The 21846-nt window shown below is 58.9% G+C and overlaps 1 protein-coding gene across 3 annotated transcripts in view; it reads right to left on the bottom strand.

Annotated features, from left to right (window-relative positions):
- Positions 1-21846, bottom strand: part of TSPAN4 (tetraspanin 4) — a 90377-nt gene that overhangs the window by 68171 nt on the left and 360 nt on the right. The window contains exons 1-2 of one of the 3 annotated variants that reach the window (XM_043972433.1): positions 21498-21536; positions 5304-5385 (exon numbers count right to left, since the gene is read on the bottom strand). The gene's annotated coding sequence lies outside the window, so the exon portion shown is untranslated. Of the gene's footprint in view, positions 1-5303; positions 5386-12679; positions 12758-21497; positions 21537-21846 lie in introns of those variants that run through there. The other 2 variants (XM_043972432.1, XM_043972434.1) reach the window with 2 other exon arrangements.

Below are 21846 nucleotides of genomic sequence, written 5' to 3'. Positions count from 1 at the left end.
GACACAGACAGGGACAGGGACACAGACAGGGACACAGACACAGACAGGGACATAGACACAGACACAGACATAGACACGGACACGGACAGGGACACGGACATGGACAGGGACATGGACAGGGACATGGACAGGGATACGGACACGGACAGGGACACGGACACAGACAGGGACATGGACACAGACAGGGACAGGGACACAGACACAGACAGGGACAAAGACACGGACACAGACAGGGACATAGACACAGACACAGACATAGACACGGACACGGACAGGGACACGGACACAGACAGGGACACGGACACAGACAGGGACACGGACACAGACAGGGACATGGACACAGACAGGGACATAGACACGGACACAGACATAGACACGGACACGGACAGGGACACGGACACAGACAGGGACAGGGACACAGACAGGGACACAGACACAGACAGGGACAAAGACACGGACACAGACAGGGACATAGACACGGACACAGACATAGACACGGACACGGACAGGGACACGGACACGGACAGGGACACGGACATGGACAGGGACATGGACATGGACAGGGATACGGACACAGACAGGGACACAGACATGGACACAGACAGGGACACGGACACGGACAGGGACACGGACATGGACATGGACAGGGATACGGACACAGACAGGGACACAGACACGGACAGGGACACGGACACGGACAGGGACACGGACATGGACAGGGATACGGACACAGACAGGGACACAGACACGGACAGGGACACGGACAGGGACATGGACAGAGACATGGACACAGACACAGACATAGACAAGGGCTAGAGGCGTGGCTTCAGAATACATTCATTTCCTTTCCTGCCTGGCTACAGAATCATGAAAATAATCAGACTCTTTGTCGTGTGATAAAATAATGGAATTTGGCAGATGCCCAGGGATCCCACCTAATTGATTTAGTATTGTTTGAATTGGGTGAGAATGAGAAACCGACTAAGTACCTACTTGGGGATGATTAGCTATAGGCCACACCTGGCCTGCCCTGAGTGACCTGTTAGTGTACTACTGACATCAACAGGGGACCACTCTCAGCCAAGCAACTTGAAGAACCTCCCTTTTGGGGGAGGGAGAGAAAAAGTAGAAAAGGGAACGCTCGCTCGGAGAGCTCTCTTTCCCTCTGATGAGTGGAGGAGTGTACCAGAGAGGGACTGCACAGCTGACTCCCATTGAAACTATGGACCCCAGGTGGTGAGTGGAATTGAGGCCAGCTCTTTGAGTCAGCTGAGCAGGAAGCAAGTTTGGGTTGGAGTCAGTCTTTGATAAAGCCAGGGAGCTTATTCGTTTTTTCTTCCTTTATTCCCTTGTCCCTGGCTTTATTAACTTCACCTTTATTGTCAATTTTATTCACATTAATAAAACCTGATTTGTTTGTGGAAAAGAGGCTGTTAATCTCCTTTCTTATTAGCCTGAGAGAAATAACTTAAAAAGGCAGTTTGAAAGGGAGGAAACTTTGGACCAAGAGGTCTCTCATTTTCTGACCCCCAATATTACAGTGAGCCACCCAATGAACTCTCCCCATAATAAATTTGGCCCTTACAGTCCCAATAATGTAATGATTAGGAGCATGCTCTGAAGCTGGGGGGGGGGGTGAAGTCCCTTCCAAGGTGCTTATAGTGGCACTATTCGTCCCTGCGGAGTGGCAGGTGAGCCCATCTGACCCAAGGAGGCAGGGACGCAGGTGGATGCCAAAGGCCAGAGAAGCCAGGAGGAGAAAGACAGGCATAGAGCTGAAGAACACACTGATTGTGACCCACGAGGGGCAAAAAGAATGGGGGAGACAGCAGCGGTCAGGGTGTACTGGGCTGTGGCCCCTGTGATTTCAATGGATCAGCAAGCAGAGAGCAAGCACCTACTATGCCCCAAGCACCTACTGTGTGCTCAGCCCTGGGGGATACAAGCCTAGAGAATGAAGCAGTCCCAAGCCCAAGGAGCTTCCATTCTTTTCTGGGTAAACAAGTCAAGTCAGTTGGCTTGTCAGTCCTTATAACATTCCTTTGACAACCTAACACTTGAAGTTGTCTGTCCGCAGGGTGCCCTCGGCCTCCTTTTTTCCCCATGTCTGCCCTTCTCTGCTTCTCTCAGGATGCCTACATCTCTGCCTCTGTCTCTCCATTCACCTTTCTTACGCCCTCAGTGTGGCTGGGGTGAGGATGGAGGCATGGGGTGAAGAAGGACCAACAGTGACATTCCCCCTCCTCCCACGCTCATTGGTCTCACGGGACATGTGACCGAAACAGAAGCTGAAAGGCCAGCTCTCAGGCAATGCAGTGCAGGAGCCAGAGAAGCTGGGGTGGGGGCTAAGGCGAGGGCTTCCCTTGGGCTCCCTGGAGAAGGCTCAAGTCACAATCTCAGTAAAACGCTCAACGTGCTGCCCTCAGCCGTGTGCCCAAGCAGGGAAGCAAAGGGGACTGAGATGGGACTTCTCCTGCTCCTTTCCCCAGGGAGTCCAACTGGGTCTCCTCTTTGTACAAATTTCTCCGTGCCTCTGAATGTGTGTGTGCACCTGTATGCATGAGAGCACATGTGTGTTCATGTTGATGTGTGTAGGTGCATGAGACATGTGTGTGCACTGTGCTGTGCACATATGTGCACAACCGTGTGTGTGCATGAGCACTGTGTGCGAGCATGTGTGCACGGTGCTGTATGTATGTACATGTATACATGAGCATGTGAGGCATGTGTGTGCACTGTGTTGTGTGTGCACATGTGTGTACATATGTGCATGAGCACTGTGTACGTGAGCATGTGTGTGCACTGTGCTGTATTCATGGACGTGTGTGCGTGAGCATGTGTGTGCACTGTGCTGTATGCATGTACGTGTGTGCATGAGCATTGTGCAGTGTGCTGCATGTATGTACATGTGTGCGTGAGCATGTATGTACAGGTGTGCATTGGGATATATGTGTGTACATGTGTGCATGAGCCGTGTGTGCAGCTGAGGGAGCAGCATGTCAAAGGGCCAACGCCTGGTTGGGAGACCAGAAGACGCCTGTCGGGCAGCAGTCTCCACAGGCAAGATTGGAAAGGAGGCCTGAAGCCACCCTTGCAGGCCAGAGGAAGAGGCAACCCTAAGTCTTTGCAGGGAGGAGAGAGAGAAGCAGGAGGAGGATCCTGCACGTTGGCTATGGCTGGTGCTAAAGCAGGGCCAGCCAACACCAGGGAGGGGAAGAGCAGGAAAGGCAGGAGGCAGAGGAGGAAAGGAAGGCATGCCAAGGTAGAGAGGATGCCCCCAACACCAGCCTTGGGCATCCTCTGCTGTAGCCGGGCAGGAACTGGGCTGTCACCTCCTGGGCAGCTCTGCTTGGCACCAAGCCAGAAGGCCCTTCCCTGCCCCGCCAGGGCTGAGGCCAAGTCATCTGTGCCCTGCCCGCTGTCCACCCCATGCCCCAGGTTCCCAGAGCCCTCCCGGACTCTTGCTCTCCCTCACGCCTATATCGGTCAGCTGCCAGTCTCGTCACTGTACCACCACCTCCCCTTCCTCTGCCCCTTCTCTCTGCTCTGCCACTACACGTCTTTCCCAGCCGGGTCAGACCTAGCCCTGCTCTCTCCATCGGCCTCCCTTGGGCCGCAGCCTCTGGGGGATCTGGTCCCTCTTCCCATCATCGCTCTCCCGTCTCAGCTTGGACTCAGCCTCCTCTGAGCACATTTGTTCCCTTCTAGTTGAGTGGAGGCTCCTAGGGGGCAGAGACAGTTCCCTGGCCCCTGGCACCGTGCCCAGCACACTACGGGAGAGACCAAAGTGGCTTTCCTGAGGTCCCACAGTGAGTCACATGCCCAGTCCCAGGGCAGCACCTACTTCCTGAAAAGCACTGCAAATCCAAGGTGGCGCCTCCGATGCCACCAAGGTAGCGCTAGAGCTGATTTGCCCACCCTGCCAGGCCCTCTGGCTTCCCCCTCCTCATCCTCCAGTCCTCCCCCCGGTGGCTCCCGGTGTTGGCAGCTGCACCCTTCCAGCTTTCCCCACGGGGGCGGGGGGTCCTTTGACAAACAGGCTGACTTGGAAGCCTTCCATCCCCATGAAGCTGAGGGGCCATCCAGGAGGGTCTCCCCTCCTACACAAAGGTCCCACATGAGCCCGCCCTGCCCCCACCCCCACCCCTACCATGGCCTGCAGAGTGGCCCCCAAAAGCCCTGAAAGCCTCTGACCCAGTGCAGCAGAGTCTCCTGCGGGGGCCTGGCCCACAGCAGGTGCCTCCCAGGGCCTGGGCAGCCCCCCAGAATGAGGGCGCACCAAGAGTCCGGCTCACCGGTGCGAGGCAATGTGGGGAATCGTCAGCCTACCTTTTCTGGAAATGCCCCCCACCCCTGCCCTGCTGCTGGCATGGCATCTCGGAGGGCCCCTACAGCAGAGGGGCTGTCCCCAAGAGCGGTAGGCAAGCTCACTCCAGGCTGGCAGCTCCCACAGGAAGCTGCATGTCAAACAGACTGTGGCCAGGACAACAGGACTGGAGCCCACGAGAGAAGGGGGGGTGCAGGGGGGCGGCCCAGGGTACCCTTCTCCCAACCCTCCCTCCCCCCAGGCCAGATCCTCAGCCAAGAGCCTTACCAGGGAAGGGCTGGGGCACCCATTACAAGGCAGAGGCTGAGCCAGGCCCAGCTGACAACAGCTAGACACAAGGGCCCAGTACCAAGCAAGAAAACACTCACATATGGCCCTCCTGCCCACCCCTCCCTGGGGCTCTGGGCCAAGTAGAATCAGTCCAGAGTAAAGGTGAGTGCCGGGCGATGCACCCCCCCCCCAGAAGGGGAAGACAAGAAGAAGAGGGGGGGTTCCTGCCCCCCCTCAGCCACACTCACGGCCACACCCAGGCCTGCTTTCTCACAGCAGGCTCCCCTCAGACAACCCTGTGCCCATTTCAGAGAGGGGAACGGAGAGTCCCTGAAGGGATGAGATCAGCACAAGCTCTCTCCAAGAGGCAGAAGACCCATATCATCTAGTCCAAGGTCAACCAGAGGCCCAAGTCATTGTGCGGAGGCTCCAGGGTACCCCTCCCCACCGCCACCACCCAGAAGGGCCTGGTATACCTGGATTTTGTCCCCCAAGGTCTCTCTGGGAGCTCAGGAAACCACAGACCTGGGCCGGACTGGACCCTGTGGGCAGGGACACACTCCCCAGTCACAGCAGGGTGAGGCCTGGCCCTGCAGGCTAACTCACAGGGTGAGTACATGTGCTGGAGTTGAGCCCTCCAAGGAAGAGGCTGCCCCCCCCCAGCCCCCAACACAGAGGGCCCAGCCATGCCCGCTCTTTCTCCTACCTGTTCTGAGGCCCAAAGGAAGGTCTTCTCAGGATGGTCCCAACGGCCCGGCTGCCTGTGCCGAAGGAGGAAGCAGAGAGTCCTGCAGGAAGGAGCCAAACTGGCCGTCAGGGGTCATTCTGCATATTTCCTGTCCTACTCTGGGCCGGGGGAGGAGGCTCTGGCTGCCGGGGGCCGGGAGCCCCGCGATCTCTACAGCCCCGTTTCCCTTTGTCCATCTTAGCCCATCTCTCACACCGGCACCCTACATCTCACCCCCTCCCCCTCTGGCTTAGGTTGTAGTCCCATCTTCACGCCACCCCCTGGGCCTGTCACACAGTAGGGCCTCAATAAATACTGGAGCTGGCCTGCATGGAGTGCAGCCCGGTGCACCTCAATCCCACCACCTCCCCATAAAAGAACTGAGGCAGAAGCCATTCAGAGGCAGGGGGTGGAGACCCAGGCAGAGAGCAGCTATAGAGAGCCTGGAGGGGAGGCCCATGCTGGGAGGGCCCAAGCAGCAGAAGGGACAAGCCCAGGCTCCGCAGATGCCTGGTGGTCTTGGGCCAGGGATGCTGAGGAGAGGGGACCACAGGTCTGTCCTCAGTCACAGGTCACCTGCCCAGATAGGACCCCACCCAAATCCCAGCACAGCCTAGGTGTCGGCCTTGGGGAGACTCCTCCCCTGGGCCTCAGTTTCTCAGTTTCCATATATGTACTCATGGAGATAGAACTGTATTATATAGATATGCATATATATATATATGTATCTATGTATTTATATATGAGACAGAGGCAGAGAGACAGTGAGATAGAGACAGAGACAGAAACAGAGGCAGAGACATAGACAGAGGCAGAGGCAGAGATATAGACAGAGACAGAGACAGAGAGGAAGAGGCAGAGACAGGCAGAGACATAAACAGAGACAGAGACAGAGGCAGAGATATAGACAGAGACAAAGAGACAGAGGCAGAGATATAGACAGAGACAGAGACAGAGAGGCAGAGATATAGACAGAGACAGAGAGGCAGAGACATAAACAGAGACAGAGACAGAGGCAGAGATATAGACAGAAACAGAGAGGCAGAGACATAAATAGAGACAGAGACAGAGGCAGAGATATAGACAGAGACAGAGAGACAGAGGCAGAGATATAGACAGAGGCAGAGACAGGCAGAGACATAAACAGAGACAGAGGCAGAGATATAGACAGAGACAGAGGCAGAGATATAGACAGACAGAGAGGCAGAGACAGAGGCAGAGATATAGACAGAGACAGAGACAGAGAGGCAGAGACAGGCAGAGACATAAACAGAGACAGAGGCAGAGATATAGACAGAGACAGAGAGGCAGAGATATAGACAGAGACAGAGAGGCAGAGACAGGCAGAGACATAAACAGAGACAGAGAGGCAGAGACAGGCAGAGACATAAACAGAGACAGAGACAGAGGCAGAGATATAGACAGAGACAGAGACAGAGAGGCAGAGATATAGACAGAAACAGAGAGGCAGAGACATAAATAGAGACAGAGGCAGAGATATAGACAGAGACAGAGAGACAGAGGCAGAGATATAGACAGAGACAGAGAGGCAGAGATATAGACAGAGACATAAACAGAGACAGAGACAGAGGCAGAGATATAGACAGAGGCAGAGACAAGCAGAGACATAAACAGAGACAGAGGCAGAGATATAGACAGACAGAGAGGCAGAGACAGAGGCAGAGATATAGACGGAGACAGAGACAGAGAGGCAGAGACAGGCAGAGACATAAACAGAGACAGAGGCAGAGATATAGACAGAGACAGAGAGACAGAGACAGAGGCAGAGATATAGACAGAGACAGAGGCAGAGACAGGCAGAGACATAAACAGAGACAGAGGCAGAGATATAGACAGAGACAGAGACAGAGAGGCAGAGATATAGACAGAGGCAGAGACAGGCAGAGACAGGCAGAGACATAAACAGAGACAGAGAGGCAGAGACAGGCAGAGACATAAACAGAGACAGAGACAGAGGCAGAGATATAGACAGAGACAGAGAGGCAGAGACAGGCAGAGACATAAACAGAGACAGAGACAGAGACAGAGAGGCAGAGATATAGACAGAGACAGAGAGGCAGAGACAGGCAGAGACATAAACAGAGACAGAGACGGAGGCAGAGAAAGAGAGGTAGAGAGACAGGGCTAGAATAGATCATCTCTAAGCCCCCTTTTGGCTTCGGATCCCAAAGCCTCCCAGGCCGGCCTTCAGACCACAGAGCACAGGAGGAGATGGGGGACTGGAAGACCAGGTCTTGTCATCTCCACCTCAGCCACAGACCCGGGGAGGGAGGGCAGCGGATGCATGCAAACACTATTGTGTGTGTGCATGTGCGTGTGCATGCATGCCTTCCTGTGTGCCAGGAGCTCGGTGATGGTGGACAGTGTGCACGCATGTGTGCTGGTGTTTCCAGACTCCTGCGTGTGTGTTCTTGTGCCTGTGTATATGTGTGTGGGCACACACACAGAAGCACCTGCCTGCAGGGTGAGTCTCCACTGCCTCCCTCCACCCTCATTATTGCCCGCAGCATATCCTGACAGAGCTGATGGATGGCTGAAGCAGGTTGAGCTGCCCATGAAATCTCAGGTACCAATTTCTCTCACTCCCCTTTCATATTCCTCAGGCCCCGCCCCGCCCCCACCTCAGCTAGGCCTGAGAGGGGCAGACAAGATCAAGGGAAGGATAAGGTGGGACCTGGCTAGATCCTCTGCCCCTCCCCACCCCAGGCGCCAGGGAAGGGGAGAGCAGAGCAGCGTGTGTGCTTGGTGGTGGGGGAGGGTGCCTGTAACCCCCACACACACACTTCCCAGAAATTTAGGCCCGATCTGCAGGAGTTTCTGATGGGACAGGGGCAAGGTGGTGATGTCTGCTACCAGGACAGCCATCACTGGGCCTGGGAGAAAGGAGCTACCTTCATCCCCACACACCACCCCTTGCACTGGATGAGATGAGTCCTATCCCCTGGAGACCCTTCTGAATTGGGGAGCAAGTGGGCCGTCCTCCTGGGTGGCTGAGGGGCCCGAGGGGGCTCCTCAGGTGCCTACATACACACACACACAAACACACGCATGAGCATGCGTGGTGGTACCATATCACCATCAACTCCCCCTGGGGGCCCCCTCTTTTTAAAAAGAGCCAAGGAGAGCCTGGTGTGTAGGGCACACCGAGCAAGGCCTAGAGACAGAGGGCACATCCGATTGCCTTATTCGGCAGAGACTTGGGGTGCAAAGAGGGCAGGCCTCTCCAGCGGGCGGCAAGCGCAGGGCAGATGAAGGGTCATTGAGGCCTTGACAGAAAGAAGCATAAGCGCTCGATGTGTCCAGAGGGTGCTGGGAGGGGGCAGATAGGAGGGAAAGGTCTGAGATCCTCTCCTCCAGGCCTGATGCGGCTCCACTGCCCTCATTCAGGGCCCCAAGCACCCCCCTTCCCCAGGCTCTTCCACGGTTGATTGGCACAGAGGGGCACCACCCCGAAGGTCTGCCCAGCAGAGCTCACCAGCGAGTCCCTTCCTGGGATTGGGGAGGGGGGAGGGGGGGGCTCGTCCCAGAAACCACCCAGGAGGTGCCTGGCTCAGGACAGAGCAGCCACAAGGCCAAGCCCGTGGCTCCAGCTCCCCAGGGATGTCCAATGGCTTCATTACTAATTAGCCTGCACTTGAAGCTGTTAATGAGCAAGTAGGCTGGCAACAAATGGTGTGGCTGGTACCTGCTCCACTGGCTCTACCCCAGAGCATTCACCCCTATCAGTGAGCAGCAGCAGAGACCCCCAGGAGGATCTCCCCTCATTGAGCAGTGGAGACAGCACCTGTCTCTAAGTCAGAAAGACGGGGCTCCAAATGCCACCCCCAGCACTTCCCAGCTGAGCAACTCACTCGGTCTGTTTCCTCGTCTGTAAAATGGGGTTGATAGCAGCACCTACCTCACAGTGTGGCTGTGAGGATCCAAACGCAAGCTATTGTTAGCAGCAGGTGGAGAAACTGAGGCAGGGAGGGGCAGCAGAGCTGAGGATGGGCCTGAAGTTCCCTGCACCAGGGCTCCCTGATGTCTTCCTTAGCACCACTCACCCAGGTCTCAAGGACCATCAAAACCCTGCTCCTCCGTTCGCCCCCTTGTCCCCAGGCCCCCTCCTCACCAGCCCCAGGTAGGCCCATGCAGCCCTCTGGGCTTCAGCATCAAGTAGCAACGAGGACAAATGGCTCAGTCTACCAGGGAGACGGGGGCTCCGTAGAGGAGCAAGAGTGTTGAGGACCCCCAGGTGCTCCCAGCTCAGTGAGGAGGGACAGGACCAGAATGGGGAGGGGCCTAAAGGAGCAGGCCTCCCGTCTACCCTCACACTCCACCATAGTGTATCCCCATGGGCATTCTTATCGACTGTTATGTCTGTAAGGTATTGGGCATGTCTTGGGGGGCTTTCTGGGCCCCAGCTTCTTTGGCGGGGGGCTTGATGGTGCTGGACATCATCAGGAGAACACTTCCTCTGGCTGACTAATAAAAGCAACACATGGATGGGGGCTCCGGTGCTGTGACTTTGAGTGGGTTCCGACCCACAAGGCACCGTGTATCCACATCAGCTTTTCTGGTGGCCCCCGATGTTACCAGCACTTGGTGCAGAGTCGCCTTGATTTGACTTGACCTAAGCAGCCTTAATAAGACGTGGCTAAACAGACACCCATCGACCATGCTCAAATGCTTCCTGCAGCATCAGAGAATCGGAGCTCCTCTGCTCCAGCCCCCTCACCTCCTGTTCTAGGAAGGGACATGTGCAAGGTCACCCAAGAAGTGGCCAGGGTGGGGTGGGATCCTCTACGGTGCCCCTGCCACCCTGGGGGAACGTACTTCTACCACTCCCCAGGGACGGCTGGCCAAGCTACCAGGATCCAGGCAGTGCCACTGCTCTTGTTCCCAGGAGCCACTCTGGAAAGCGCCATCCCATGAAGCTGGCGCTCCCCACATCTTTTCTGGACGAGCCTTCCCAACCCTGGGCTTGCAGATTGGATGTTTTTGTCATTCAAGCAACAGAATCATCTGGTTGGCCCAAGCTCTTAGCCAGTGCAGGTCACCTTCCACTTTGGGACCATCCCTCCCAGCTAGGTGTGGTCACCTGGAGTTGGGGCTCTTGGAGAGACCTCCAGGGGCTCCCCGCTCAGCCTCCCCCACCCCATCCAGCAGGTTAGGGTGGCCTGAACACAGCCTGAGGCTCCCTGGACTCCCACTTCAGCTCACAAGCTCACCCAAGTGTCCTCCCCATTCCCCACCCGATTCACTCCCAGGAATCGGGATAACTCCCAGACTAGGGGCTGACGGGATGAATGTGACCCTGAGATGGGGAATGACGTGGCCAGCAGTCGGAGCGGTTACTCTGCGACAGAGGAAACGGGGTTCAGGTCTGTGCCCTCATCCTCACCCGGGTCTGACTCCCCATCCCCCACACAGCCGGGCCACCGCTGACCAGGTTTCGGCCCTAGGCTCTCTCTAACAGGCTGGTGGCGTCCGGGGAGCTGGAGTCGGGAAGATCTGAGTTCAAATCCAGCCTCAGATGCTTGCTAGGTGGCTGACCCAGGCCATCTTGTCTCATTTTCCAAATGAGCTAATATTTGTAAAAAGCCTAACGAACAGTAGGCACCCTTAGGCCGCCCCTTTAAGAGGGGGTGGGAGAACTGGCGAAGATGCTCTCGGCTGCGCCCCCTCCCCCTTCCCCTCCCGCCCTGAGGCCCCTCCTTCCAGGAAGGGAGGCGAGAGTCCAGAGCCTAGGGAGCCCCTCCCTTCCTAGTTGGGAGACCAAGTCTGGCAAAAACAACATTCCTCCGGCTAAAAATAGCCCCAGCCACTCCCCCCCCCCCCCCCGCACTGGGAAGTTTGGGCTCCAAGAACGGCGGGTCAGCACAAAGGCCGGGGGGGGGGGGGAGTGGATGGGGGGGGTCACCTGGAGCGCGGCCCCCTTCATCCCCATAGCCTCTCCCTTTTCACTGTCCCACCCGCCCCTCCGTCTGGGTTGGGGGGGGGGGCGGAGATGATTCAGCCAAATCCACGGGACAGAGGGCGGTTCAGGGCTGGGCAGTAGAGGGGAGAGGGAGGAGGCGGGGCCACAGGCACCAGAGACACCGGCCGCTCTCTGCTCCCGTAGCTCCCCTCCCTCCCGGACAGTTCACGTTTAAGCTGGATGGGCTCGGGCTAGGTCCGGAAAGAAAACTCAGCACACCACCTACACACACTTCATCAACACATAGACAGGCGCACACATCTCACATGTGCGCGCGCACACACACACACACACACACACACACACACACACACCTCACGTATGCGCACCGCTCCTCACACACGCACACATCAAATGCACACACATAGGCATGCACACACACCAGACTCACACATCACACATACAGGTACACACACAGATGCTCACATCTCTCATGTGCACACACCGCACACACCAGTCACGCATACTACTCATCACCCATGCGCACACATCACACATACAGGCACACACGCACATCAAGGTCACGGACACCGCGCATCACACAGCCGCACCCCTCCCCCTTCCTTTAGTGTCTTTTAACTAAGAACATCTGGCTCCACTTGCACTCTCCCAGCTGGGGGGCGGGGACACACACGCATCTGACTCGGCAGATCCGCATGCCGCAGGTCTCCTGGGGCGCCCCGAGGAAGAACAGGCGGGACCATCTGCAGGCCAACAATCCGGGGCTCGGGCTTGGACCGAAGGGGAGAGTATGGGAGGAGGCGGGGAGGAGGGGGAAGGGCTGAGAGGGCCCCAGTGGCTCTCTCTCACACACACACACACACACACACACACACACACACACACACACATTCCTTGGAATGTTTCTGGGAACTCAGTGTAACTTGTGACTTCCCGGCTAGCTGGTCACCCTCAGCTGGGGCCCCCTTCCCCTCAGCTCTGAGCCAGGACCAGAGGCCAAGAGGGGAGCATGGAGGGGCCCAGGCCCTGGGACAGGAGCAGAGGCTGCCCCCCCCAACATGTGTGTACACACACACACACACACACACACACACACACACACACACACACACAGAGCCCTTGGGGTCCTTGCTGGCTCGGGGTTCCTGAGAAGCCCCAACTAGCTCCTGCCACTAGGCCCTCCCCCTCCCACACTTCAGGCCGTCCCTACCCCAGCCTCACCCCCAGAGACCCTTCTTTCCTCTTAGCCCCCACGACAGGACCCCCAAGGCCCTGTAACAGTCACTCATATCCCTAGTAGCCCAGTGAGCCCAAAATGTCCGGGTCCCTGCCCCAGCTCCCCTGGGCTCCTAGGTCAGGCCCCCTTCCCTCCCCCCCTCCCATTCTGTCCCCACTAGAGGCCCAGCTCACTCACTGGCATGCCTTTGTTTCCCTCTGGGGGGATTTCAGCTCTGCCGATCACTCCCTTCTAGCGGCCCAGGCAACAGCACCCACCCTGCACCATCTCTGACTCACCCTTTCCCTGCTCAGAAATAACGCCCAATTTCTGCCTTTCTGGGCAGTCTGGGAGCTGCGCTGCAGCAGGCCCAGGGGAGTGGTATCCTCTGATAGTCTGATAGTGAACCTGGTCACAGAACGATGGCAAGGAACTCAGACTAGGACCCAGGCACCAAGCGAGCCTCAAACCTGCTGGCAGGAGCCAGGCCCAGAGCAGCCCCAGGGGCCAAGGCAGGGGGCCAGAGTCCCAGAGAGCTGCTTGGGGCTGTGGGCTCCACACTGGGAGAGCTGCCTGTCTTCTGGAAGACTCTGGGTCCAAGTTGGAGTTTAAGCCCCCAACCCCATAAGCCCTTTACGGAAAGAGCCTAAGACTCAGGATGCCCCTACACACACACACACACACACACACACACACACACACACACACACACACACACACACGGTCAGGCAGGCCCCCCACTGAGGTACCTGGCCAGACCCAGACATTAGAAGTAATTGTGAAGTAGTCCTAGGGAGCCAATGGATGAGAGAGAGAAAAGGGGGGGCGGGGAGGAAAAGAAGAAGAAAAAGGAGATGGAGAAGGAAGGAAGTGGGGGAGGGGGAGGACAAGGAGAAGAGGAAGAGGAGGTAAAGCAGGGGAGAGAAAGTGCCCCTCCAAACTGGAATTCTATGGTCGAACCAAATAAACTGTTTAAAGGCCCCTGTGTGCCCTTGGAAATACAAAGAGTTTCTGACCAAAGAAGCCGGGAGATGGGCAGGGGTGCCCCAAGGAGTAGGAACAGGCATAGAGTCAGGGCCAGTGCAGGGAAGTGATGTGGGCAGAGGAGGGTGGTGAGATGAGCACTGTGGGCAGAGGAGAGGAGAGGACAGTCACAGAGACTCCCAACCCTCTCCCTTCCCCAGCTGTTGTGTGAGGTCCACAGCTCACCAGCCCCACTTGCAGATGGCAAAGAGGAAGAAAAGTTCAATGGAATCCCTTAAACTCAGTCCTCCCAAGAAGAGCAGGGAGAGGGGCAGCTAGATGGCGCAGTGGATAGAGCACCGGCCCTGGATTCAGGAGTACCTGAGTTCAAATCCAGCTTCAGACACTTGACACTTACTAGCTGTGTGACCTTGGGCAAGTCACTTAACCCCAACTGCCTCACCAAAAAAAAAAAAAAAAAAAGAGCAGGGAGGCTCTCCCCAAGAGAGGCAGAGATCAGCCCCCTCTCACACTCCCTAAGCCCAACCCCAGGGAGCAGAACCAGGAGACCCAAACTTCCCAAACAAGATTGAGGGTGGGGAGTCTCACACCTGCCCCCCAGCAGACAGAAGGGAGGGGGCTGCCTTCCCCAGCCCTCTGGGTGGGTCCAGACCAGCAGCCCCCAGAGCAGGGTTCGGCTTTCTTCAAACAGCTGCCTGCACAGTCCCAGTGGGGGCGGGGATTAAGGGGCAGGGCTCCACCTGTACCCTGAGTGATCACTCAAGGCATGGGTACAGGAGGAATCACTCACCCAAGAGCTGAGTGCCCAGCACAGGTTTGGATGAAGGGTCAGCAGACCCTGCCTGGTCCGGGAGGCCTGGCTTCCAGCCCCTGGTCCGTGCAGCCCCTGGTCCATGCAGCGCTTCCACAGTAGGTGCCTCTGGGCCAGGAAGGCGGGCGGCCTAAAGGGCTGGGGCAGCCGGAGGTCGCTTCTCCCCCTCCGTTCCCCGCAGCTCCCCAAAGAACACTGAACTGCCTTTGAGCTCAGCTGCTGCCCCACCAAAGACAAACATGCCTGTGGTAAGAGTCTGCCTGCCTGGGCCAGCCTCCCGGGCCCCCCAAACTCCATGCTCAGGGAAATGCCACAGGCCCCCAGAAAGGGGAAGAGAAGCACAGAAATGCTGCCAGCCCTCTGTGCCACCGGGCAAGCCTATCTCAGGCTAGTCAGGGGGACCTCCTGCCGGGGTTCCCCCAGAAGGACAGGGGGGCTGAGGAATTGGGGTGCTCTGCGTGGCTGCAGAGGGCAGAACTAGACGTCCCAGCATGCGCAGGGGATCCGGCCCACTGGAAGCAGCGGGTACTCCAGGGGCCCAGGAGGGAGAGGCTCGGGTCAGCCTCGTCTGCTTGGGTGGGAGAAAGAGGAGGGCCTGAGTGCACTCTGAGCCTCACTCCCGGCCCAGCAGCCTCCATCCTGCCATCCAGGCACAGCCTCCGGCAGCCGCGTCCCCCAGAGAAGGGCCCTCTTCCCTGCCCACCACCCCTCACTCCTCTGGGCTCAAGGTCCCCAGGCCTTTCAGATCCCTGCAGGTTCCCATGTCCCTCCCAAACTGCAGTGCAGACCTGCTCAGGCCACTCCCTGGGGTGCCCAAGGCCAGGGCAGAGGCCATGGGCCCTGCAGCCCCTCACCCCCAGTCCTTGCCAGGCAAATAGCCTTCTCTCCCTCAGGGGCTCCCCCAGACCTCTCCGGGCTGACCAGCTCAGGGACCTCAGTCATCCCTGGAGGGGCAGGGGCAGCAGGGGGTGTCAAGGGGCACAGCCCCGCCTCTCTCCTGGTCGTAGGCTGGCCAGTGCAGCAATTCCTACACATAGACTAGCCTTGACTGGACAGAGGAGGGCCCAGGGGAGGGGGGATACAAAAGGGCAGGCCGTGCGTGGCTAAAGGTGGTGACTAGCAGCTTCAAAGAGCAAAACCAGAGTCGGGTGGGAACGCTCCCCAGGCCAGACTGACCTCTGACTTCCTCCCTACAAGATCAAAGGGCTCACAGGGACTCTAGGTCAGGATTTACAGATGGAGAAACTGAGGCCCAGATGTTAGGGGAGAACTCTGGTCCCTCCGGTTCAGCTTTCTCACCCTGGGGTGCCACCCTGGGGCCCCGCCCATGTTGCCCTGATGCCCAGGCCCCAGAGCTGGCTCTGAATATGTGCAGAATAAAGTGAAAGCAACCAGAACACCAGGGGACATGAACACGCAGGGAGGGCCGGGGTCAGTCTGTTCTGAGGAGGCTGCTCCAGCCTGAGTGGGGGAGGGGGCGGGAGCTCTCCCCATGTTAAATCCAGCCATTTCCCTTTGTCTCTGGCCTAATGGGAACCAGCCTCTGCCTGAAATCCTGGGCAGCAGATTCCAGACCGAGGGTGAGACAAGGCCTCTGGGCCTGGCGCCGCCCCCAGCTAGTGTGGCTCTAATCCCCACAGGACCCGCTCTGTGCCCAGAGAGCTAAGCCCCCGGTGGGCCCGCCCCTCTCAATGCCTGAGATCTCCTCACTCCCCACTCCTGGGGAATGTCTTCTCTGGAACCCCACGCCAGGCTGGAGCCAGGCAAGCCTCAGCAATGAGGGCCTGGGGCAGAGGCCCACCATGCTCTCCCTCCTCCTCAGCTCAGGGCACACACACAGTGAACAAAGGACAGGATGAAACCCCCCAAATGCCCCGAGATTGGCCCAGGCTCCCCCAGTCCCTAATCTGGGCTCCAGGCCCATTCTAAAGCCTTCTGGCCTGGGGCACCGGCCATGGATTCAGGAAGACTCAAGTTCAAATCCAGCCTCTGACACTTGACACTTAGTAGCTGTGTGACCCTGGGCAAGTCACTTAACCCGCATTGCCCCACAAACAAAACAAAAAAGCCTTCTGGCCTGAATGCAGGTGCCCCTCACCATCCTCATTCCCTGACGGGGCTGGGAGCTCAGCAAAGTTTTGTAACGATTGGAATGACACCATCTGCTGGAGACTTACTGTAGGAAAGCTCCACCATGAGGAGAAGGTGTCTGAGGGCAAGCCATGCGGCTTTTCTCTGGCATTCAGGAAGTGGGAGGAAGAGGGGGCGAGGCTGGCGCTCTCTCCATCTTTTGTGAGGACTCTGGTGGAGCGTGGAGCTAGAATGCGCTCTCCCTTTGATAGAGGAACCTAGGCCTCTCTCTCTTCACCAAATTATTATTCTCCTTAATAAATGCTTAAAAGTCTGAACTCCTGCTAAAGCTTATAATTTATTGGCGACCACTCATTAGATATTTTAGACAGAATAGCTAGAATTTTAGCCCCTTACAGTCCCCTCAACTTGGATACCCCCAGGGAGCGGAAGCTCATCCCCTTGTCTATGGGCAGCCCATAGCAAAGCACTTGGGGAGTTGAGAAATGGCAGCTGAGTACCAGGGTCTTCCTTCGAATAGGCCAGAAGCCCCTGCCCCTGGTGCCCCATCTTGGGGCTCCCCACTCCTTCCTCTCCCCCCGCCAGGGGCACACACACGGGTGACACTATCCAAGGGCAGATTCCTGGAGACCACTAACCCACGTACTGTGGGCAAGAGACCACAGGAAGGGGGGGGGCATTTATTAAGCACCTACTAAGTGCCAGGCAGGGTGCCAAGAAGGTAGCAAGAGGGTTTCCTAAGAACCGCCCACATCCTGGTCAGGGCAGGCTGGGAGTCCCAGGACATCAGAGACACAAGAGCCGTCAAATCAGCTCGTCCAGCCCCACCCTCCCATTGCATGGCTGGGAAAACCGAGGCTCTGAGAGGATAGGCAGGATGTGAAAGGGCAGAGGGGAGGAAAGAGGACCCTCCAGGCAGCAGCAAGGGCAGCCACCCCCCCCCCCTCCGGGAGCCGTCTCTGCTGCTGACCCAGAGAGAAAGGAGGCTTCCAGGGAAGCAGGAGAGGTACTCCACAGACCAAGGACCCTGTGGTGGTCAGGGTCGGGAGATGGGCGTGGGGAGGGACCCCGACCTCCCAGGCTTCCTTCCTGCTTCCCAGAAGCCAGTTCTCACCGGGCCTGACCCGCTGATGCTGCTGGGCCTCTGGCAAGGGCAGAACCACGGCCCGGTGCCACGCAAGGTCTCCGTGGCCAGCTCTGCCCCGACTCCCCACTCGAGGGGGTCTGAGCCTCCTACCCAAGCTCACATTGGTTCTGCAGGCTCAGGGCTCCCAGCAAAGCCAGCCAGCCTGGCCATCCATGCTCCCCTGGAACGCTGGGAATTCTGCTGCCATGCCTGCCCAGGACACAGCCTCTCCCTCCCAGCCTCAGCAGGCCCAACTCCCACCATCTACTAGCCCCCAGGAGCACACCACGGACACCTCAGTGGAGGCCACAACAGGCCTCTCCTCTGGGAAGCCTGCCCGGCACCCCCCTTCCCCAAGCTGGAGTGCAGCTTCACCCTTCTGCCCCCCTACTGCCCCCTCTGCTACTAGCATGGGGAAGAGCGGGGCCCCAGCCTCCCTTGCTCTCCACCACAGGCTGGACGGGCACGAAGCAGGGAGGCTGTGGGCATCAATGGCTGGCATTGGGTGTGAGGCCCACCAGGAGCCTCAGCCTGCTGAGACACTGCCCTTTCCTGTCCTCAGAGCCTGTGATCAATGTCCATCTGGAGCCTCTGCCCACAAGGGCCTCAGCATCTAAGAACCTGACCCTGCAGGAGATTAAGCCACTGCTGCTGGTATCAGGGGAAGAATGGGAGGGGAGGAAGCAGGGGACGAAGCAGTCCCAGGCCTGAGCCACTCCCAGTGTCAGCGTAGGCCAATGATGCAGCCAGACAGTGGAGAAGCCCAATGGTTAGAGCTGCACCGGGTCCAAAGTCCTCTGGCCCAGAAATAGCCCCCCCACCCCACCCCACCCCACCCCTGGCCCAACAGCCTCTTCAGGGGCAGCCAAGCCCTGAGGTGGAAGGGTTTGGGGCTAGGAGCCTCAAGCAGCAGGGCAGGGGCCATGGGTCAGGGCGAGCAAGGACTTTCTGACTGAAGACTGAGGACAGTCCTCAAGGCCACTGCTGAGGAGCAGGGTGGGAAGACAGCTCAGTGACCACAGAAGAGTCTCCCTTACTCCCAGACTCACCCACCCACCCCCGGCAGCATCTGGGGCCAAGGCAGAACAGGCTTGGGGGATGGGCCCTAAAAGGGCAAGGGGACAGCGGCCCAAGGGCAGGCCCTGGTCTCCCTCTGGCTGCTCGGCCCTCTCTGCCCACAGCACGCTGTCTGCTCCCGTAGGTGGTCTCCCAGCCTCCAAGCCCCTCTCACCAAGATGGCGAACAGACAGTTCCAGGTTGATGGGCCACCACTGGCTGTTCCCTGCCCCCCCCCGACTCCAGATGTTGGTGCCACCCTGGACCCCTCTCCCCACTCCAAGTGGAAGCAGGAGCCAGGTCCCATCTAGTCTGTCTCTAGCTGCACCCCAGTGCCTAGGAGTGAGCAAGCACTTAGTAGGTGCTTCCTGCTGGCCCACCTGCTCATCTCCCAAGCTCTGGTGACCACTCTCCAACCTGGACTTTCTCAGTCATCTCCTCGTTCATCTCCCTGCCTCCAACCTGCTTTCTGCCTACCTGGCCCCAGAGGGTAAATCTGACCATGCTGCTCCCCAATCAAGAAGGTTCAGGGGCTCCCCAGCACCCCAGGAGTGAAATGCAGACACCTCCCTTTAGTAGACAGACAGTGTGGCCTAGTAGCTAGAGAGTAGGCAGCAGAGCCAGGGAGGTCTGCAGGGTAGCCCCTTGACAAGGCAGGCCTGACCCTCCCTCCACCTAGCATTCGAAGGCCTTCACAAGAGGCTCCAGCTATCTCAACCCCAGGTACTCTACTCACTGCCCTGCTCTTCCCCAAAGAAAATCTCCTGCCCCCACTCCCAGGCCCGGAAGACTTTCCCTCCTTGCTCCCCACCCCCAATCATCCAGCATCATGTATGTGCGTATCTGTGTCCACGGCGCGGCTTTCCTCTGCACTCAAACCGAAGTCCCAGGAGGGTGGGGCTCTGCCACTTGCCATCTTTGTGTGCTGGCTCCTAGCGTGTGTTTGCTGGTACAGCCTCGGTGCCAACCGAATGAATGACTGGCTGGGAATCTGCATCAGCCCCCCACCCCCACCCCAGCCTGAGCCCCAGGAGACGGGAGTTCTTAGGAAAGAGAGGATGGGAAAGGAGGCTTCTCTGAAAGAAGCAGAGGGAGGGGGAGGGAGGAGGTGGGGGGGGGAAGAGGGGAGGGGGGAGAGGGAGAAAAGGGGGGGGGAGAGGGGAGGGGGGAGAGGGAGAAGGGAGGGGGAGAAGGGAAGGGGAGAAGGGAGGGAGGGGGAGGGAGGAGGTGGGGGGGAAGAGGGAGAAGGGAGGGGGGAGAGGGAGAAAAGAAGGGGGAGGGATAGGGGAGGGGGAGAGGGAGGAAGAGGGAGAAGGGAGGGGGGAGAGGGAGAAAAGAGAGGGGGAGAGGGGAGGGGGAGAGGGAGAAAAGAGGGGGGAGGGAGAAGGGAGGGGGAGAGGGAGAAAAGGGGGAGGGGGGAGAGGGAGAAGGGAGGGGGGAGAGGGAGTAGGGAGGGGGAGAGGGAGAAAAGAGGGAGGAGGGAGAGGGAAGGGGGGAGAGGGAGAAGGGGGGAGTGAGAGGGGAGGGGGGAGAGGAAGAAGGGAGGGGGAGAAGGGAGGGAGGGGGAGGGAGAAAAGAGGGGGGAGGGAGAGGGGAGAGAGTGAGAAGGGAGGGGGAGAGGGAGAAGGGAAGGGGAGAAGGGAGGGAGGGGGAGGGAGAAAGGAGGGGGAGAAGGGAGGGGGGAAAGGGAGGGGGGAGAGGGAGAGGGGGAGAGGGAGAGGGAGAAGGGAGGGGGGAGAGGGAGAAAGGAGGGGGAGAAGGGAGAGGGAGGGAGGGGGAGAGGGGGGAGGGAGAGGGGCAAGACAGGGGAGGGGAGAAGGAACACAAAGTAGGCTCTTAATGTTGGCTGACTGCCTTCTTCAGGGCCAGGGCCCAGTAGAATGAGTCTGGATCCTGGAGACCCAAGCTCTGTCCACTGCATTTTGGATGGCTGTAGACAAGCCCCTTCACCCTGTCTGGCCTCAGCCGGCCACTCTGTACAAGGAGGGGGCTTGGGCGGATAAACTGAGACCCCTTCTAGCCCTAAAATCTTGGATTCCTCTACTGCCCCCTTCCACACCCTCTTTGGGGGGAGAGACATCCTCAGACACAAGCCCCCCTTGGTCCCCCCAACCCTGCACCAAGACACCTCCATCCTGTGAGGGCCCCACATTGGTCCATCTCCTTTGGCTCAGTCCCCACAGATCAGAGCCCACCGGCAGGCTAAGAATCCCACTGAGGGAAGGGGAGGGGGCGCACACAAGCCAGGCCCAAAGCACCGCCCCTTGTCCCAGCCCCCACGTCCTGGATCCCGGTCCCTGGTGCCATCATCAAACAGCAGATGGCGGGAGAAGCTAAGCCAGGCCCTCTGAGCCTCTCCATATCCTTCCTGCCTCTTTCAGAGGGGCGCCCCCCCCCCCCCGCCCCTGCAGGGGTGCTTCCTCCAGGCGGGCTCTGGCGCAGGGCAGCTGCCCCCTCCAACGAAGCCCAGAACTCCCCCCCTCCACTTCCCAACCTAAGAGGGCCTCCTGTCCCGGCACGGAGCTCTAGGGGATCTCCAGCTTTGTACAGATAGCCGGTCCTCTCCCCGTCAGGGGGCTCCCCAAGAAGAGTTCTAAGCCTGGCCAGGGATTATGTGCCCGGGAGCAGAACTGGAAGGGGGCGGGCAGATATGGGCTTGCTCTCAGGAAGGGGAGGGCTGCCCCGGAGCGGTCTGGGCCGGGCTGGGGAGGGGTGGGGGGCAAGGACCCTCCCTCCTGGGATCGGGACGGAGGTCTCTACTCCTCCCCCTGGGCCCCAGAGCGGCTTCATCTCGGAGTCTTGCCAGGGTATCCCACCCCCCAACGATGTCCTCCCGGCAACCCCCCTAGCCCAAGGCGGAGGGGAACCGAGATCCGCGACCCCCCCCCCAGGCGGGGGCAACAGCTCCTCCTCCCTGAGCCCCCCAAGGGGGGTTCGCAGCCACTCACCTCGGCCCCAAAGATCGGGCGCCCCCCGCCCCAGGCGGCCTCCCGCGGGTCCCCCCCAGGGGCCGAGAGACACGGTGGACCGGACGGGGTCAGAGCGAGCCTGAAAAGGAGAGAAGAGCGCCTGGCGTCAGAGCCGCTTGCTGCGGCTGTCCCGGGACAGCCGGGCCCCCCTCCGGACCCCCTGGCCCGGGAGCCGCCCCCTTTCCCCCCGCATCCGAAGCTGATTCGACGGCAGGGACCCGCAGGCCAGGCGAGGGGCGGCTCTGGGGGTCGGGACTGTCTGTCCGCGAGTGGGGAAGGAGCTGCTGAGCACCCCCCATTCCCCCCATCTTAGCGGGGAGCTTCTACT

Source organism: Dromiciops gliroides, chromosome 6, assembly GCF_019393635.1.
Source record: "Dromiciops gliroides isolate mDroGli1 chromosome 6, mDroGli1.pri, whole genome shotgun sequence".
Lineage (NCBI taxonomy): Eukaryota > Metazoa > Chordata > Mammalia > Microbiotheria > Microbiotheriidae > Dromiciops > Dromiciops gliroides.
This window is presented reverse-complemented; position numbering and strand designations above follow the sequence as displayed.